General features: G+C 35.1%; 1 protein-coding gene across 2 annotated transcripts in view; it reads left to right on the top strand.

Moving 5' to 3' along the window:
- APOO (apolipoprotein O) overlaps positions 1–19,385 on the top strand; it is a 111,729-nt gene that overhangs the window by 21,506 nt on the left and 70,838 nt on the right. The gene's annotated exons all lie outside the window — the stretch shown is intronic.

Here is a 19,385-nt window from a genome sequence, read left to right as displayed (position 1 = left end):
AATGATATAGGAAGTGCTGACAGTGTAGTAGCAATTAATGAGAGTAATAGTGAGCATTTTGAACCCTGGCAAATTAATAAAGCAGAAATAAATGGGGAAATGGAGAGGGAAAGATAGAAACAAATGCTAAGTTTTCTTGATCCTACTATTTTAGCACCTGTAATACCTGTACATTATATATACATTTTAAGGACGGCAAGCTGATACATTTTGTAGATGATCTATTTCTAGCTTCTCCATCTGCAAAAGTGTGTCAGGGGGATAGCAAATATCTTTTATGTGAATTGTAAAGAGGGGACACAAGATATCAAAAGCTAAACTATAGTGATATCTTCCTTGTGTTGAGTATCTTGGGTTTGTGCTGTCTGAGGGGTCCAGAAGAGTTTCCCAAAAGAGGGTAGCAGACATACAGAAGCTGAGTGCCCCCTAAAGCCAAAAGGCAACTCAGAGCCATCTTGGGAACCATAGGGTTTTGTAGACAATGGATAGCAAATTATGGTGAACTCATGAAGCCACTGATTACTTTAACAAAAGATGCAGAGATGGGGCCACTAAAGTTAAGACCAGCGCATTTGCAAGCAATTGCAAAATTAAAGGAAGCAATATTATCTGCTCCTGCTCTTGGTATTCTAGATTACTCAAAGCCATTTGTGCTCGTTGTCCATGAGCAAAAGGGAGTAGCTTCAGGGGTATTGATGCAGACCTTAAGGCCACCATTGTCCTATTGCATATTAACCTGGAAAACTTGTTCCCATAGCTGCAGGAATAACTCCATGCTTAAGAGGGGTAGCAGCAATTGCATTGCTAGTGACAAAATCTGCAGATTTAGAATTAGGCTGCCCACTGACAGTTTATTCTTTTCACAAAGTTGAAGCACTTTTTGATAAAATATAGGAAACAGGCATTTTCAGCCCAACACCTAGCTAGATATGAAGTTGTAATTTTGGGGAATGAAAATGTAACACTCAAAAGAGTATTACAATGCCATGTTTTAAATTCAGCTATTAACTCTTGCCTGATTTACCCACACAGGGAGAGCCATTGCATGATTGTGAAACTGTAGTGCAAATGGCATACGGACCTAGACAAAATCTGTCAGACAGACCACTTGACAACTCTGAACTGATTCTATTCACCGATGGGTCATTATACATGAGAGATGAATACGATTCATGGGGGCTGTGGTAGTGAGTGAATTTGAAACTTTATGGTTTGCTTCACTACCCAGGAACCTAAGTGCTCAGGGTGCTGAATTAATAGCTTTATAAAATGCATGTGAGCTTGCAAAGAACAAGTGTGCAAATATTTTTACAGATTCCAAGTATGTGTTTAGAATATGCCATGCTATGGGTTCCCTTTGGAAGCAGAGAGGATTCATAACATCTAGTGGGAAAATAATAGTTCATGCTGATATAATTCAGGAATTGTTGTCAGCTCTCCAGTTACCAAAGGAGTTGCAGTGATTCACTGCAAAGGGCATTTTTTAGGACAAGACCTAGTTGCAAGAGGCAATTGTCAAGCAGATATGGCTGGACATTATGCAACTCAGAATGCTCCTGCTTGCATTATGAATCTCTCTGTTATAGACAATAGACCTAGAAAAAGCATATAATGATGTAGATTCAGAAGTGGAAGCAAAATCTTGGAGCCAGGAAAGAGAATGGGATCTGGATAGCACCAATCCTTCCAAAATCATTTTACTCTTAACATCTGCCAACAATTCACACAAAGGGTCATTTTGGGACACAAGCAGTAATCAATATCATGAAAAGAAATTGGATAGCACCAGGAATCAGCACTGTTGCCAACAAGATTTGCTCAGCTTGCTCTGTCTGCCTTAAATATAATCAAAGTATATTTAAGCAGAAGGCATTTGGTGGTCACCCCCAGATTACATACCATTTGAATACTTGCAATCAATTTCATCAATAAAAATAATAAGAACTTTATCATTATTAAATTTACAATTAAAGTCATATCTTTACCCTGGTATGTATGTACTCTGGTATGTAGAAGTAGTATCTATACAGGGTAAAGGTATGACTTGAATTCTGCAATTAGAATTTCTGTACCCTAAAACCACTATTCCCAGCACCCCACTCTCCTCACATTATGTGCTGACATAGGGAGAATATAAATTTTGTGTAGCCTGGCCTTTAGCTCATTTCCTGAAAATGTAGCTGTGGCAGTTGGGTGAGTGCCAGTCAGGAGCTTAGTCACATGGTCTTTATTTTGTTAGATAATTAGGTTTTTTTTAAACTTCTATTTCCTTTTTATTTCTTCTACTTCAAGTGATCATTAATAAACTTTATAAAATAGCATTTTTGGAGTGTTGGATACTAAATCTTACAGAATATGATGGCATATCTAAAAAAATAAAATTAAGGGATGACAAAGATGAAGCATTGGAAGAAGGGAAGGGAAAAATTGAACGGGATAAATGATCTCACATGAAAGAGCTTTTGCAGTGGAGGGGAAACGGAAGAAGGAACCTTATTCCCATATGTACTCAAAGAGGGAAGAACAAACATAATCAATTGGGTATAGAAAATTGCACTACAGAAAAATAGATGAGAAAGGGGTTAAGAGAAGGGGGATGAGGCTGATAGAAAAGAGGGGAAATTGGGGTATGTGGTGGTTAGCAGCAAAACTTGAGGATGAGATTAAAAAATCAGCAAACTTTGAAAAAAAATAGTTACAAAAAAATGTAGTTTATGCTTTTCCAAAAACATCTATGTACCCAATAGCTATGCAAAACTCATGCAAACTTCATCTTATAAAAAAAATTTGAACAATTCAAAACAAAACCTTTTCTAATACAGGAAGACAGAAAACTGACTACAGAAAACTGAAAATACATCTACTATCCTAAGAAATTTAACTCTTACAACATTTAACTATCCTCACCTATACAGAAATATACAGGTCTGTACAAATTCATACCTATGTACAATTGTTTGTATGTGTTTACAATTATTTATAGATATGTACAAAATTTTACAATATTTTACACACTTTCCTCTTCTATGTATATGTTATGTACAAATTACACTACAGACTAAGTGCAATATATTTATAAACCATGTACATGCTTTGGTAGGGATAAACATCCTTTTAAGAGTATCAAAAAACCATAAAGATTTTCTGTTATAAAGATATCTCAGTGTTATGTTAACCTCATTGGAACATAATTAAATCTTCCTCTGAAGTAAGATCTTATTAATCTAATGTGTAAAATTGATTTAACTCTGAGAAGACCAAAGAAAAACCTAGTCTTTGGTTTGGACTCTGAGTCTGTTAAGGCTCAGAGTCCTAACTTGATTCTTGTTGAGGCTCAATAAGCTAGCCTTTGATATTTTATAATTTGAAGGCAAAGTTAAGATTTATAAGGATAATAGAGGTAGTTTTTATTTAGATAGTACAAATTTGGGTTAGTCAGATCAGAGAGGATTAGTGTAGCCTGTGAATCAAAGGAGAAGTGGTTCCTTGTGGAACCAGGGAGTTTATTTGGGTGGATTTAGAATCCCTTAGAATTAGAAATCCTTCTCTATCCTTATATGTTTCAGTAAATATTTTATTTTTATAATAAGAGTCTCTTTAGAGTCCTTGTGCCTGGCCCTGAAGGGAAGTTCACATTTGAGCTTCACTTCATCACTGAAGATACTTTTGATTACCTCTATCAAAAGTATCCGAAAAGTTTTGAACAGCTTTTCTATCTATATTTTGTGTAGCTCACCATTATCATTTTTATTTTTATAGTAACTATATTGAAGGGAGCAGTGTTCCAAGCTTCAGGTTCTTTTGTTTAACTGCCTTCAGAGCTAGTTCTGAGGATCTATAAATTTTCATTTCTTCCAAGGTGGTATGATCTGAGGAAAAGTGTTTAGTAGTACTCTCTCAGCCTGAATGATGGTCTGTGAGCAAACACAAGCACTCTTTTCTGCCTTGGAATTGTGACCAGGGCCTTCTGCTCCCCTGTGACCTCAAGCACTAGTGTGTGCTAGTGTTCTTCCTCACTCTGGGACCACAACCCAAGACTGTATTCTTGACATGTGTATGAGCAGGGCAACAAGATACTTGCTCCCAGACCCAGCCAAGGGACCCCTATAATCATTCCTTCTGAGCAATTCTCCAGCTCCCCCTTACTGTCTGTGGTTGAGAGCTCTGGAAGCCTTTTATGGCTGTGGGGCCTTGGTGTGCTGCTTTGTGCTTCACTTATTCCTCAGTGCAATGGATCTTTCATGATGGCCTTCTAAGTTGTTTTGGGTTGAAAAATCATTTTGCCTCATCTCATCCTCTATTCGTGGGTTGTGCTGTTCCAGAATTCATGTTGAGGTATTATGTCTGTTTGGAGGGTAATTTGGTAGGGAACAGGTGAGTCTATGTATCTTCTCTACCACCTTGGCTCTGCTCCCAGGCTCATATGCTTCTTCCCTTAGTTGTCTTAATTACTTGTTCATCATTTTTTATGACACCATAATTTTCCATTATATTCGTGTACCCTTGTTTGTTTAAATTTCCCCATTCAATGTGCACTTGCTTTGTTTCCATTTTTAAACTACTGCCAAAAGTGCTACTATGAATATTTGGTATAATATGTGGCTTTTTTTTTTTACTTTGACCTACTTATATATATACTTTCAGATAGGTTATCTAGGCCAAATGGTAGGGATGTTTTAGTCTCTTTTGTATTATTCTGTTTTTAAATAATTGTGGAATTACATATAAAATTATTATTAATTATGTAAAAATTATATTAAATACTCTGTTTTTACCACCACATTAGTACCAGCACCAGTGGGTGTAAGTTATGGGTAAGCAAATTGAAAAGTAGAATGAGTTGCAGTTAGGTTATTTTGCTTTGTTATTTGAGGTAATCACATAGAGACTGGATAATTATTTGTAAAAGATGTTTTTAAAATCATGGACCTCTTTTTGCCATATGGTAAAGCCTATGGTATTCAATCTCAGTCTCAGAATAATGTTTATTTAAATATATAACGTAAATTATATAGTGTTATACTCGTTCACATTCTTATGTTGAATTTGTCTGTGATGGGACCATATTCTAGATTTAGAATTGCAAAAGAGCCTCAAGGGGCAATCTAGTAATACTCTTTCATTTTATAGAGTAGAAATTGAGGTGCAGGGAAGTTGGGTTGCCTAAAGTCACATAGCACAAATGACACAGAAAGGATTTGAATTCCAAATCCTCTGACTCCAGAGCAAATATATGCCCAATATAACTTTTTAAGCTTTTTTAAGCTTACATTTTTTTAAGCTTTTAAAATTTAAAATATTAAACTTTAATAGCTTGTCAAAAACTATTTTTAAAAAAGTTTTAATACCTTACTTAAAAGCTATTATTCTTCCCTCTCACCCCCCAAAAAGGATCATCAACCCCATGTTAAGAGCTCCTATATTTAAACAGAAGGTTTAAAAGTCAAGTAAATGTGCTCTTTCATATAGCCTTTTTTGTTTAACTTATGCCTAATTGACTATGTACATATAGTTTCCTTTATAAAATTTTTTATTAAAAATCTTTACTTTTTGTTATAGAATTGATAAGTATGAATTACAAGGCAGAAAAGTGGTAATGACTAGGGTTTAAATGACTTTCCCAGGATCACATATTGAGGAAGTCTCTGAAATAGATTTGAATCCAGGACCTACATCTCCAGCTCTGACTCTCTATCCACTGAGCCACCTAGCATTTTTTGCTTTCTCCACAAATAAAACAAACTTTAGATAGATACATTAACATATTTCATATTTACCTACTCAGTCAAATTCTAGTGCCCCAGAGTTTTTAATTTTTTTTCATGGGGATAAGATAGTATTTTCTTCCCTATATTTGAGTCATACACCTTAATCTTAGTAAATTTTTTGGTTTGGGCATTCTTCTAGTCCACCAGGTTTCAAACAGAGGAGACATCCTCAATTCCATTCTTATCTCCAATCCTAGTAAGTTTTCAGGTCTTGTCTAATTCAACCCCTCACCTGTTTCTAGCCTTTCCCAGTCTTCCTACTGACACAACCACTGTACTTGAGGTCTTTTACCTATGAGTTTGGAGTGTTTCAGTAGCCTCCTACTTTATTTCCCTACATCTAGTCTCTGCTCTCCTGTCCAGCCTCCATATAATTGGCATTTCTCAACCCCACTTCTTGTGTATGGTACGTGTAAATCCCTTTATCTTTCATATCCAGCCTCTCTTTTCAGATTGTTTATTCTTGATTTCCCTTCACTCACTTTTTCCCTCTAGAGGATAGATAGTTCTCTCTCTGTGCTTTTGCATGGGCTGTCTTCTGGATTTGGAATGCTTTCCTTCTTCACCTTCAAACTTGGAAGCTTTGTCTCTTCTAGGCTTATCCCATATCACCTCTTTAAAGAATGCTTCCTGATTCCCTCAGGTGTTAGTGATTCTTGCTCTACCTCTACCTTCACCTCCTATCCCTTTGTATATATATTTTTATGGGTCTTCCTTTTCCTATGTTTGAATATCTTGTATTCATCCTAGTAGAATATAAGCACTTTGAAGGTAAGGACTGTGACTTTTATGTTTGTGTGCCTAGACAGCACAGTATCTGGCTCATAAATGCCTATTGATTGACTAATTTTTTAAGATTCCATGAAAGATTTTTCTGTTATGCCAGGCTTTATATATATATACATATATATTTTTTTCAATTTTTTGCAGTAGTCTAAACATACTCATAAAATACTTAGATGGAAAGTATTAACAGGAAATTTTCACACCATAAATACAGATTTATTTCCATGGAATTTATTTTGTATTAATTCAGTGTTTAAGTACTTTAATAGATCATTGGACTTGAGTAGTACCAAGAAAGACATCTATGAAATATTAGTAATGAACTCACTCTTGGCAAAGTTCCAAAATGTCATATTTTAAATTGTCTTTATGCAGTATCTGCTTAGTTTTACAGGCATGAAGAATGTGTTACTAGTTTAAAGGGAGTACAGAGCTACAATCGAAATAATAATCAGAAATTACCGGTTAATAAGAAAAAGTAAATATTTTACTTTTTAATGTACTGAATTATCTTACAGGATAACATTTTCTTTTCTTTACCCCACCAAGAAAATTTTTTAAACCATTACTTTCTGTCTTAGAATCAGTACTAATTATTGGTTCTAAGGCAGAAGAGTGGTATGGGTTAGGCAATTGTAATGAAATGATTTGCCCAGGGTTACACAGCTAAGAAGATGAAAGAGCTGGGATATGTCTTTAAGGAATGAAAGAAGCCCAATTAGTTAGTCAGTAAGCTTTTTTCCCCCCTTTTTTTCTTTTGAGACAATTGGAGTTAAGTGACTTGCCCAGGGTCACATAGCTGGGAAGTGCCTGAGGACAGATTTGAACCTAGGATCTCCTGTCTCTAGGACTGGCTCTCAATCCACTGAGCTACCCAGATGCCCCCAGTTAGTAAGCCTTTTTTTTTTCAAATTTAAACATTATTTGGTCATTTTCAAACAATATTCCTTGGAAACAAAGATGCTTTTCTTTTCCTACCTCCCCCCCCCCCCCCCCCCCCCCCCCCCCCGCCACCCGGAGTCTCTCCTCATTCATGTCCCCTCAATCCCTGTAGTCAAACTGTTGCTTTTCTTCTGTGTTTTTACTCCCACAGTTTGTCCTCTGCTTGTGGATAGTGTTTTTTTCTCCTAGATCCCTGCAGATTGTTCAGGGACATTGTATTGCCACTAATGGAGAAGTCCATTACCTTCGATTGTACCACAATGTATCAGTCTTTGTGCACAATGTTCTCCTGGTTCTTCTCCTTTCGCTCTGCATCACTTCCTGGAGGTTGTTCCAGTCTCCATGGAATTCCTCCACTTTATTATTCCTTTTAGCACAATAGTATTCCATCACCAACAGTCAGTAAGCTTTTAATGAGTACCTACTATGTACTAAGCATTATGCAAAGTTCTGGGGTACAAAAAGAGGCAAAAGTCCCTCTTTCCAAAGAGCTCATAATTTTATGGGCGAGACCATGAACAAAAAAATATGTCCATAGAATCCAGTAATAGATAATTTGAAAGTAATTAAAATAAGAAAGGCATTAGAATTAACAGAGATTATGAAAGCCTTCTTGTGGAAGCTAGAATTTCAATTGGAGCTTGAAGGAAACCAAGAAAGTCACTAAGTGGAGATGAGGAAGGAGACCTTTGCAGTCATGGTGAGCAGACAAAGGAAATCCCAGATCTGGGAATTGGAGTATCTTATTTACAGAACAACAGGGTCAGTGGCATTGGACTGAAGATGACATGGCAGTAATCATAAAGCATAAGAAGAGTGAGATAAGTAAGGTGTGAAATGTAGAGGGGTCATGTAAATATTAAGTAACTACCATAGTTACTATTATTATTACTAAAGCAGATACATTTAAATGCATATAAAATTGTAACTTTCCCCATTTGGAATCAAAGACTGTCTGAAGTTCTGAATGCACTCAGCACTACTTCTGCAGTTAGAAAGATAGTATGGGCAGATTTTATTACCCCACTAAGGGATATTGTCCCCGCTTTTTTTTGTTAAACCCTAACCTTCTGTCTAGAGTCAATATTGTGTATTGGTTTCAAGACAGAGGAGGGGTAAGGGCTAGGCAGTGGGGCTTAAGTGACTTGCCCAGGATCACACAGCTGGGAAGTGTCTGAGGTCAGGTTTGAACCCAGGACCTCCCGGCTCTGGGCCTGGCTCTCAATACACTGAGCCATCCAGCTGCCCTCTCTGGTTCTTTTTAGTGCTATAATATCAACAGTATGTATTTACTAGTTATTCCATTTCACATAAGTAGACTGTGTTTCACAGAACTTCCAGAAGCATTCTTCAACAACAGAGTCAATTTTCAAATAAAACTCTTCCTCACAGAAAATCATATTCATTTTTCTCTATAAATGGCAGAATTTGCCAAATTAGACAAAGAAATAGAACACTTCAACTGCCAATGCTTTGCTTCCTGTCCCTTCAAAAGTACTTAACAGAATTTTTTTTAAAATTCACACAAAAGATACAATCAAATGTAATGGACTTCTCCATTAGTGGCAATGCAGTGATCCTGTTCAGAGGAAAAACTGTGGGAGTAGAAACACAGAAGAAAAACAATTGCTTGATTACATGGGTCAGGTGGGATATAACTGGGGCTGTAGACTCTAAATGATCATCTTAGTGCAAACATCAACAACATGGAAATAGGTTCTGATCAAGGACACATGTAAAACCCAGTAGAATTGTATGTTGGCTACTGGAAGGGGTGGGGGCAGGGGAGGGAGGGAAAGAATATGATTCTAGTAACCAAGGAATAATGTTCTAAATTGACTAAATAAAATTTTCAAAAAAAAATTTACACAAAAAACAAAGAAATCTTTTAAGTTGTCCCTAAAATAGAAAGGAAAGCTCAATATCAAATAGAGGAGGCAATTGTTTAAATCACTATTATATTCTGATTTGAGGGAACAAGTTCTTAGACAGTAATATAACACTTCTTAATGATTTCAGTGACTCAAAGAAATTTTTTCTGAAACATCATAAATTCAGACAGATCTTTTTTCAGTTACATAAGTACAGATAGGAAAGGACTGTCTTAGGAAAGAAACTAGGAGAGGATTCTTCTTAAATCCTTTTGCAAACACAACTCAATGGGATTAAAAATAGAAACATCTACATTCTTTCCAGAAGAACTACTTTCTAAATAAGATATGCTACTCTAGGCCTAAGATTTCGTTTTGGGTATGTGCACAGCTATGCCTAATAACAACTGTTTACTACTAATGGCAAATCCTATGCTACCTCAGTAACACTTGTTTTCAGAAGAAAAATAATACTAAGTTCCTTTGGAATAAAATATAGAAAGCTTAATATACCCCTAAACCTTAACTGAAAATGTTCACTTTAAGACTGACAATACACTGAGAATGAAGTCTCAACAAAAATAAAAGGGGAGGGGAGGACAAGGTAGATCAACATTTGAACTACAAACAGTACTTTGCATTCATAACAATTTCAGAAGTTCTAAGCCAACCAAATGAGATCAAAAACAATATTTTAAAAAACAAGGTACCAATAAACAGATGACATAGCAAACTGTTGTTAAATAGTTTCACTTTTTGGTTGTTCATAATTATCCCAAACTTCGTCATAGTATTATCAGATGAATCAGAATATCACATTGGCATTCCTGAAGAGGTAGTGTATTTGTTTCGGCAAAAACAGAAAGGAAAGAAAAAAATTATATATATATATATGTGTATATATATATATATGTATATATATATATATACATATATATATATATATACACACACATAATTTTGTAGGAATTTAAATTTGTGAATTGGGAAAGATAAAAAAAATACCTTATGTTCTCTTCACTTGTATGGATATTTTTTCAAAGGGCTAAAGAAGGAAAACTATGTTCTAGATATAAAACAAAGAACACTGAATTCACCCTTTAACTCAGGGAAATGAATATATTTGGATTATTCCTCATCTTCCTCTATTTCCAACTTCTTTCTTCTAAAATAAAATAAACCTTTCCCCACCATTAGAGACTTTGAGGTAGGCTCAATGTATCTTTGAATCCCACAACACTTCTGGAGAATTAAAAGGAAGCAGGAAACAAAAAATTAATTTTCATTTTGAAAAGCCTGAAAAAAAATTAATTTCAGCTATTAATGCTGACATTTCTTTCTAATCTCAAGTAAACTTTATTACAATAACTATGTGAAAAATGGAATCTTAAATGTCACCATTAAAGCCATAATGAGTCCTTACTATGAAATTTTGCTTTTCTAATAGCTAATGTGTTATCTTTCCTTTTTTTTTTTTAACCCCTTCCCTTCTATCAGAATGTATTGGTTCTACAGCAGAAGAGTGGTAAGGACTTAGCAACTTTGGGGTTAAGTAACTTGCCCAGGGTCACATAGCTAGGAAGTGTACTTTTATCATCAGGCCTGGCTCTCTATCCACAGAGCCACCTAGCTGCCCCTTCTAGATGAAGACAAAAATAGTAATGGTAACCTGACTGGCATATGGACATGAGGTGGAAGAATGCTTTTTCCTTTTTTTAAAACCCTTACCTTCTTTCTTAGAACCAATACTGTGTATTGGTTCCATGGCAGAAGAATGGGAAAAGCTAGGCAATTGGGTTAAGTGACTTTTCCTGGGTCACACAGCTAGGAAGTGTCTTGGGTCAAATTTGAATCCAGGACCTTCTATTTCTAGGCCTGGTTCTCAATCCACTGAGCCCACCCAGTTGCTCTGTTATATAAAAAAAAAAATTTAAATAATCATCATTATATATGTATAATATATTTATAATATATATGTTTTTTAAACCCTTACTTTTTGTCTTACTAATATTTCTAAGGCAGAGGACATCAAGTGATTTGCCTATAATTACATGGCTAGGAAGCATCTGAGACCAGATTTGAACCCATCTCCTCCCATCTCCAGGCCTGGCTCTCTATACACTGAGCCTCCTAGCTGCCCCTTCAGGTGGGAAACATTTAAATGATAAAGAAAAAAATGATTTAAAAGATTTTCAGAATCATTGGGTAACTTAGCCCATCTTTGGTCTCCTCTTTCTAAGCAGAAATGCTTATATTATTCTAAATTAATGAAAATTGTTTTTGGAAAGCTCATGCCTAAAATGCAGAACCCAGCTAGGACAATTTGGACCAACTTACCAGTGAATATTATCTTTTCTTCTAAAAAATGTTTTATTTTCTCTAAATATAGGAATTTTTTTATTGATTTTATTTTTAAGAATTTAGAAGAAAACAATCTGAAATTTTTAATTTCTCAGTTGTTGGTCATTTTGGGGGGTAGTTATCAGCAGCTAATAAGTGAAGTGATTAGAAAAATTAGTCCAAAGCATATTGTTTTTGAAAGACTCAGAAGAAAATTTGTTGTGGAATATATTGAATTGGAGGCATAATCCCTCACATTTCATGGGGGAAATATTTTGGGATCAGATTTTATACATTTATTGGAAATTAAGAAATGGTATTCAGTTACATTGATATTTTCACACCACAATTAAAGACTTTACAGTCTTTGCAGGGATTTTTAAAATTATCTTTTGCAGCAGTTGAACTTTTTTAAAAAATATTTTTCCATGGTTATGTGATTCATGATTTTTCCCTGCCCAGAAATGACAAGCAGTTCCACTGGGTTATACATTTATCATTTTTCAAAACCTATTTTCATGTTATTTGCAGTAGAGATTCTTTAACATCAGAAACCTAATGATAGCCCCAATTGAACCACATGATAGATCATATGTTTTTCTTCTGCATTTCTGTTTCCACAGTTCTTTCTCTGGATGTGGACAGCATTCTTTCTCATAAGTTCCTCTGTATTGTCCTGGGTCACTGCATTGCTGCTAGTAGAAAAGTCAGTTACATTAGATTGTACCACAGTGTATCAGTCTCTCTGTATAATGTTCTCCTAGTTCTGCTCCTTTCACTCTGCATCATTCCTGGAGGTCATTCCAGTTCACATGGAATTCCTCCATGTTATTATTCCTTTTAGCACAATAGTATTCCATCACCATTAGATACTGCAATTTGGTTAGCCATTCCCCAATCAATGGACACCCCCTCATTTTCCAATTTTTTGCCACCACAAAGAGTGCAATTATAAATATTTTTGTACAAGTATTTTCCCCTATTATCTTTTTGGAGTTCAAACCCAGCAGTGATATGATTGGATCAAAGGGCAGACACTTTTTGAAATATATTTTTGAAATATATTGATTCTCCCAGCCTTATGAAATAAGTGCTGACATATCCCCATTTTACAGATGAAGAAATGGAGGCAATTAGAGGTTACGTGACTTGCCCAGGGGCACACAACTAGTATGTGTCTGAAGCCAGATTTGGATTCAGGCCTTCCTAATTCCAAGTTTAGTGCTCTTATCTACTGGGCCACTTAGCCACATACTGTATGGTAAAGACTACTCTTCAAGTATGTTATCCTATCCTATATCCTATAAGTATGTTAAAAACATGCAAGACTGGCTCCCAGAGACAAATTTAGAGTAAATAACTACTTTGTTCAGCAATTTGCTGAGTTACTGACATCAAGTGAGGTATAGCACAGGAGGAGGTTATAGTTATCATTAGTCATAGTCATCAAATTGTATGTTTTTGCTTAAATGTTTTTCTTTGTTACAGGCGAGGACTCAATTCTAATTTGTAAAGAGAGGGAGCATTTCTAAAAAGAAAAAAAAACTTAAGAAGATCATAGAATAATACAGTTAGTAATGGAAGTCATCTAGTCCATTTTATAGTTGAAGAAACTAATATTTCAAATGTTAATTGATTTGCTCAAGGTCACACAGATAATAAGTAGCAGAGTGAGGATTTGGACCCAAGTCTAATGACACTATATCTTTCATTCTTTCCACTGTGCCATTCTGCTGTAGAGATATTTATTAAATTTAGACCCAAAAAGGACCTTTATTGTTCAATCATGTTAGCTTTTCATGACCCCATGGATTTAATCCAGGGAATTTTCTTGGCTGAGATATTGAAGTGGTTTGCCATTTCCTTCTCCATTGTGTCCCCAATTTACAGGTAAGGGCCTGAGGCAAATAGGGTAAAGTGACTTGCCCAGGGTCATATGGCTAGTAAGTGTGAGGCCAAATTTGATTTCAGATTTTCCTGATTTTCTGTCCTCTTGCTTTATCTACTCTACCACCTAGCTGCAGAGAAGGGCCTAATCTAATCCAAACTTCTTTCTTTTAACAGATGAACTGAAGCCCACAGTGATTAAATAACATTCTTTTTGACAGGTATCCTATTACATGTTCTTCTCAATTTGTAAATCTTGGGCAGGGGCTCTAGTTGGCCAATTAAGCAAGTCCAGAAATTGACCTGGATAAATCTAGCTGGATTGATTACTTTTGAACAGTTTTACAGGGCTTCAGTGATGTCAGATTGTTCATTTTTGCAAAAATCCCTCCCTTTTGTGCCTGAATTCCCCTGGTAACAAATGGTTGAGATGTGGCACGTCTAAATCAATAAAGAGCTGAAATTTCAAATACTCCAAAGAACAATGGGAAGATTAGGCTGTACCATGTTACCAAAAATTGAAAAGTAGCATAAAAATCATGTCAACAAGTATTTTATCAAATGCTTCATATTCCTGGTACCTTGTTAGGTATTGGGTATATAGATACAATTAATGAAACAATTCTGACTTGAAAATAGCTTACATTCTAATGAGGTAGGTAAGTCATATATAAATGTAGAAAAATAGAATATTAAGGAAGTCTTTGACTGAAAATGGAACTGGGATTGTCATATAGCAAAAATTAAGAGAAGTTTCATCATACTGGATGGATCCTCTCTAGAAAACTTAGAGAAAAATAGAGAAAAGAATTGTACAAGGTTAAGAAGGTATTTAGGGTCGAAATCTGCATTGGTGAGTACAGTACTCACAGGTAGAAGGAGAACAAGGACAGAGCGCTACATCATGAAAAGTAAAGAGAAGAGAGTATCCAGGAGAAGTTGATCAATAATGTCAAAGGTGTCAGAGCTTGAAGAAAGGTTAAGTAAAATGAGGACTGAGAAAACAATTATGAAATTAATACTGTGAACACTTATGGTTCCAGAAGACTGATGCTGAATCATCCTGCTTACTTCTTAACAGAGGAGTGAATAATACAGACTGGAAGTTTAAAATGAGACATACATTTCAGACTTGGCCAATGCATCAATTGATATGGCTTGACTATGCTTATTTTGTACAATTCAAGATTTTTTTTTTGTGCTGGGGGCAGGGTGGTTAATAGAGAGGTTTGAAAGAGGGGAGTAGTGTTAGAAGTCTTGAAAAAAAGGAAGAAGAAACGAAAGAAGACTGTCAGTGAAACTTTTTTAAAAATACACAAGACAGCAGAATGTTGTTCAGACAGGAACACAGACGAGCAGGACAGAGTTGAAACTTCACCGTTAAACTTAATATATATTTTAAATGGGAAAAGCTATATATTTATGCTATAACATACAATCATTTTCTTTCATAAGGAAATTTCATATTTTTGAAGTTTCTCAAATTCATAATCATAAAAAAAAACTTTTTTTTAACCTCAGATTCGTTCTGGATCTGGTTCCTCAATCCTATAAAATAAAATCCCATTGATTGTATGACTTCCACAACATTTTTTTATACATTATTAGTTTTTAAAAATTTTGTTTACAATTTTACCTTGGTTAAGTCTAGTTTATCATATGTTACATAATATCCATGTTATAAAAATAACATGAACAATTTTATGAAGAAAATGTTTATTATTGACACCTTCCTTTTTCAAAATGTGGTAGACTTCTTTTAAATAGATGTCTAGATGGCTACCACCCACTTTACCCTAGGGAAAAAGCGGAACAACTGGGATGACTTGAGAGAAATGAGACTTGAAACAAGAAACCCCAACAACTATTATTATCCAATATGTAATGGGACAGAAAATGCCTTCTCTTTCTGATTCTTTTTATGACCAGAATAATGGATACTACAAATAAAGCAGGTTTTCAGATTTCTCTTACATCAACCCTGGACATTTTCTGTGATGGAATTTGCTTTTCATAAGTTACAATGATATACAGATAACTATAATTAACTATTTTTACTGTAAAAGAATATCATCATCTTTTAAGTTTTAAAATAAGAAGCTGTATCTTCGCATATGTATTCAGAAAATGTTGAACAGATTAAGGGAGGAAAAGCAAGTATTTTTTCCCTTCTTTCCTATCTTTGTCTTAGTGACATAATAGCTAATGATAGAAATTGGAGCTCTTTATATTGTTTTCCATTTCCTTTCAAGTGAACCATGAAAAAAGTATAAAAACATACTAAGTTTTAAATTTTGTCACAGTCAGATTGAGGGAAAAATATAAACTCTGTTGATATTAGCCATCATTGCCTGACTAATCTCAATATCTTGGAGTGGTTTTGAGTTTCTTTCTTAAAATTATGTTTATTTTTGCAAATTATCTCCAAATTAGAGATGATCACTGAACTCATGGGAACTTTTTTTTAACCTCAGCAAAAGTAAGGTAGAGGGAGAATAGGCAGATTGTTACAAATACTCATGGTTATATGGTTTTTTTAAACTACTTAATATGCAAACACCCTTTTAATAAAACTAGATCTGTCTGATACTAAGATTGACTGAATAGGTTAATGGCAATGATATTGATAAGAGCCAGGATTTAGATTAGTTTATTGGATACTTTATTTTAATTTTATATAATTGTGTTAAAATATTGCTGCCTATTTATTTTTTAAAAAATTAAAGTAAATTTAGAGTAAATTAGATGAACATAGAATAATATACTTGTCAGATCTATGGGAAAGGAAAGAATAGAATTTAAGAACAAGCAAGGTATAGAGAATATCACAAAATGTAAAATGAATACTTTTGATTACATTAAATTAAATAAGTTTTGTACAAACAAAACCTATACAACCAAAATTAGAAGGAAAGCAACAGATTGCGAGAAAAAATTTTATAACAAAAACCTGACAAAGGTCTAATTTTCTCAAATTTATAAGGAGCTAAGTCAATTGTACAAAAAATCAAGCTATTCCTCAATTGATAAATGATCATGGGATATGAATAGGCAGTTCTCAGATGAAGAAATCAAAACTATAAATCCGTCCTGATAAGAGAAATGTTGAGGTACCACCTCACACCTAGCAAATAGGTCAATATGACAGTAAAGGAAAATAATAAATGTTGGAGGGGATATGGCAAAATTGGGGACATTAATACAGTGCTAGTGGAGCTATCAATTGATACAACCATTCTGGAAGGCATTTTGGAACTATGCCCAAAGAATGCATACTCTTTGATCCTGAAATATCACTACTAGGTTTGTGCCCTAAAGAGCACTTTATGAAATGAAAGATGTTTGTACATAGCCTTGCTCTTTCCAAAAAAATTGGAAAAAAGGAAGTTTCCATCAATTCGGGAATGGCTGAACCAATTGTGGTATATGATGGTGATGGAATACTATTGTGCTGTAAAGAATGATGAACTGGAGGATTTCTAGATGAACTGGAAGAATCTCTAGGAATTGATTCAGAGAGAAATGAGCAGAACCAGAATATTAGTGAAGCATTGTGGAACAATACAATGTAATGGACTTTGCTAATACAAGACAATCCCAAGAGACCTGTGAGAAAGAATGCTATCCACATTGGGAGAAAGAACTATGGGAGTAGAAACAGAAGAAAAACAAATAACTTAACATTTGTTTATATGGGCATATGATTTGGGGTTTTGGTTTTGTTTTTTTTTTTTCATTTGAATTAGTTTAGTCAATTTAGAACATTAATCACATTATTTCCCTCCATCCCCTCCACGCACCCATCCCGCAGCCGACACACAATTTCATTGGGTATTACTTGTGTCCTTAATCAGAACCCATTTCCATATTGTTGATGTTTGCACTAGGATGTTCATTTGGAGTCTACATCCCCAACCATATCCCTTCCACCCATGTATTCAAGCCATTATTTTTCTTCGCTGTTTTTACTCCCACAGTGTTTCCTCTGAATGTGGATAGGGGATCTTTTTGTTTCTATTCAGATCTGGTCTTTTCTTTACAAATGCTTGGAATTCTTCTATTTTGTTGACTGACCATAATTTCCCCTGTAAGAATATAGTCTGTTTTGGCTCAAAGCCTGTTTTTCTCAAGATGGCATTTTTCCTTAATTGGAGATGGTTATGGAAACTTAAGTGCAAATTGACCTCTATCTCGCAAAACAATCCTCTTATTTTTTACTTCATTAATGTAATTTAATTTGTCACTTGTAAGATGAAACCTTACTTGAGCTGTAAACTAGACAATGGGGGAAACACTTGAGGCTTCTGCTGTATGTGCTCTTTGTTACCCAGTAACTTGAATACTGTTTAATATGTTGTAAGACATTTGTAGAGTTTATCTGGAGCTGTTTAAAATGGTAATGTACAAATGTGAATAGTCACTTATCTATAATATGGGTAAGTTTTGTTTTGCTTATAATAGTAAATGTTTATAACAAGTGAGGGACAATGTTTGTCTTTTTTTTTTTAATTTGCTTGCACAGGTTGCACTATTGAAAACTTTTGAGATTGTATAAACCTGTCCAGAAAGCTGCAAGACACCAAAATCTTGTAGATGTCAAATAAAAGTTATTGTACTAACAAAAAAAAAAAAAAAGAATATAGTCTGTTTTGTTGGATACTTGATTCTTGGTTGTAGACCTAGTTCCTTTGCTTACTGGAATATCATATTCCATGCCTTTTGGTCTTTCAGTGTACATGCAGCCAGATTCTGTGTTATCCTCACTGTGGTTCCATGGTATCTGAATGACTTCTTCTTGGCAGCATGTAATATTTTTTCCTTGGTCTGATAGTTCTTGAATTTGGCTATAACATTCCTGGGTGTTGTCAGTTGGGTATCAATCTCTACTTTTCCTGGATAATTTCCTGTACTATGACTTCCAGGCTTTTTCTTTTGTCATGGTCTTCTGGTAGACCAACGATTCTTAAGTTGTCTCTCCTGGAACGATTTTCTAAATCTTCTGTTTTGTGAATGAGATACTTCATATTTTCCTCAATTTTTTCATTCTTTTGATTTTGTTTTATAGTGTCCTGCTGCCTTGTCAAGTCACTTAATTTTAGTTGTAGTCTGGTTCTTAAAGACTGAATTTCATCCCTGGATTTTTGGTCATCCATCTCCTTCTTGTCTGATTTTCTTTGGAGGTCACCTTTAATTCTCTTTACCTCATCTCTCATCTCCTTTGCCTCATCTTTCATCCTCTTTACCTCATCTTTCATCTCCTTTGCCTCATTTTCAAGCTGGTTGATTTTGGCTTTCAAGACACTATTTTTTCATTTTAGTTCATGCCTCTGTTTCCAGATGACTTATCTTGCTTTTTAAGTTCTTTTCCCAGTTGTCTTAAGCCTCTCTTAATTCTGTTTTGAATTGTATTTTGAGTTCTTCCAAAGCCTGTGTCCAATTTGCTGGAGTTTCTGTGGTTTTCCTTGGTGTTCCTTGATCCTCCTTTGTTACATTTCCTCTTTGTTCATTGCCTGGATAGAAGCTGCCAATTCTGATTTCTTTTTTCTTTTTCTGTTGTTTCCTCATATTTACCCCTTCTTTACTGCCTGCAGTTGTCTGTGCTCTTGCTCCTCTCATTTTTTTTTGTTTTGTTTTGAGGTTTTCTGTCAGTCTCCCCTCGTGGAGCTTTGTCAGGAGATCTCTCAGTGCAGTCAGTGGGGGAGGGGGGTATTGGAGCTTGAGCTTCCCTGACCTCTGAAGATTTTTGATGGGATTCAGTCCAGCTGGGTTGGGCTGGATGTGCCCTGAGGCC

The sequence above is a fragment of the Monodelphis domestica genome, chromosome 4 (assembly GCF_027887165.1).
Source record: "Monodelphis domestica isolate mMonDom1 chromosome 4, mMonDom1.pri, whole genome shotgun sequence".
Classification (NCBI taxonomy): domain Eukaryota; kingdom Metazoa; phylum Chordata; class Mammalia; order Didelphimorphia; family Didelphidae; genus Monodelphis; species Monodelphis domestica.
The sequence above is the reverse complement of the archived record's forward strand: the minus strand, read 5'-3'. Positions and strand labels throughout refer to the sequence as shown.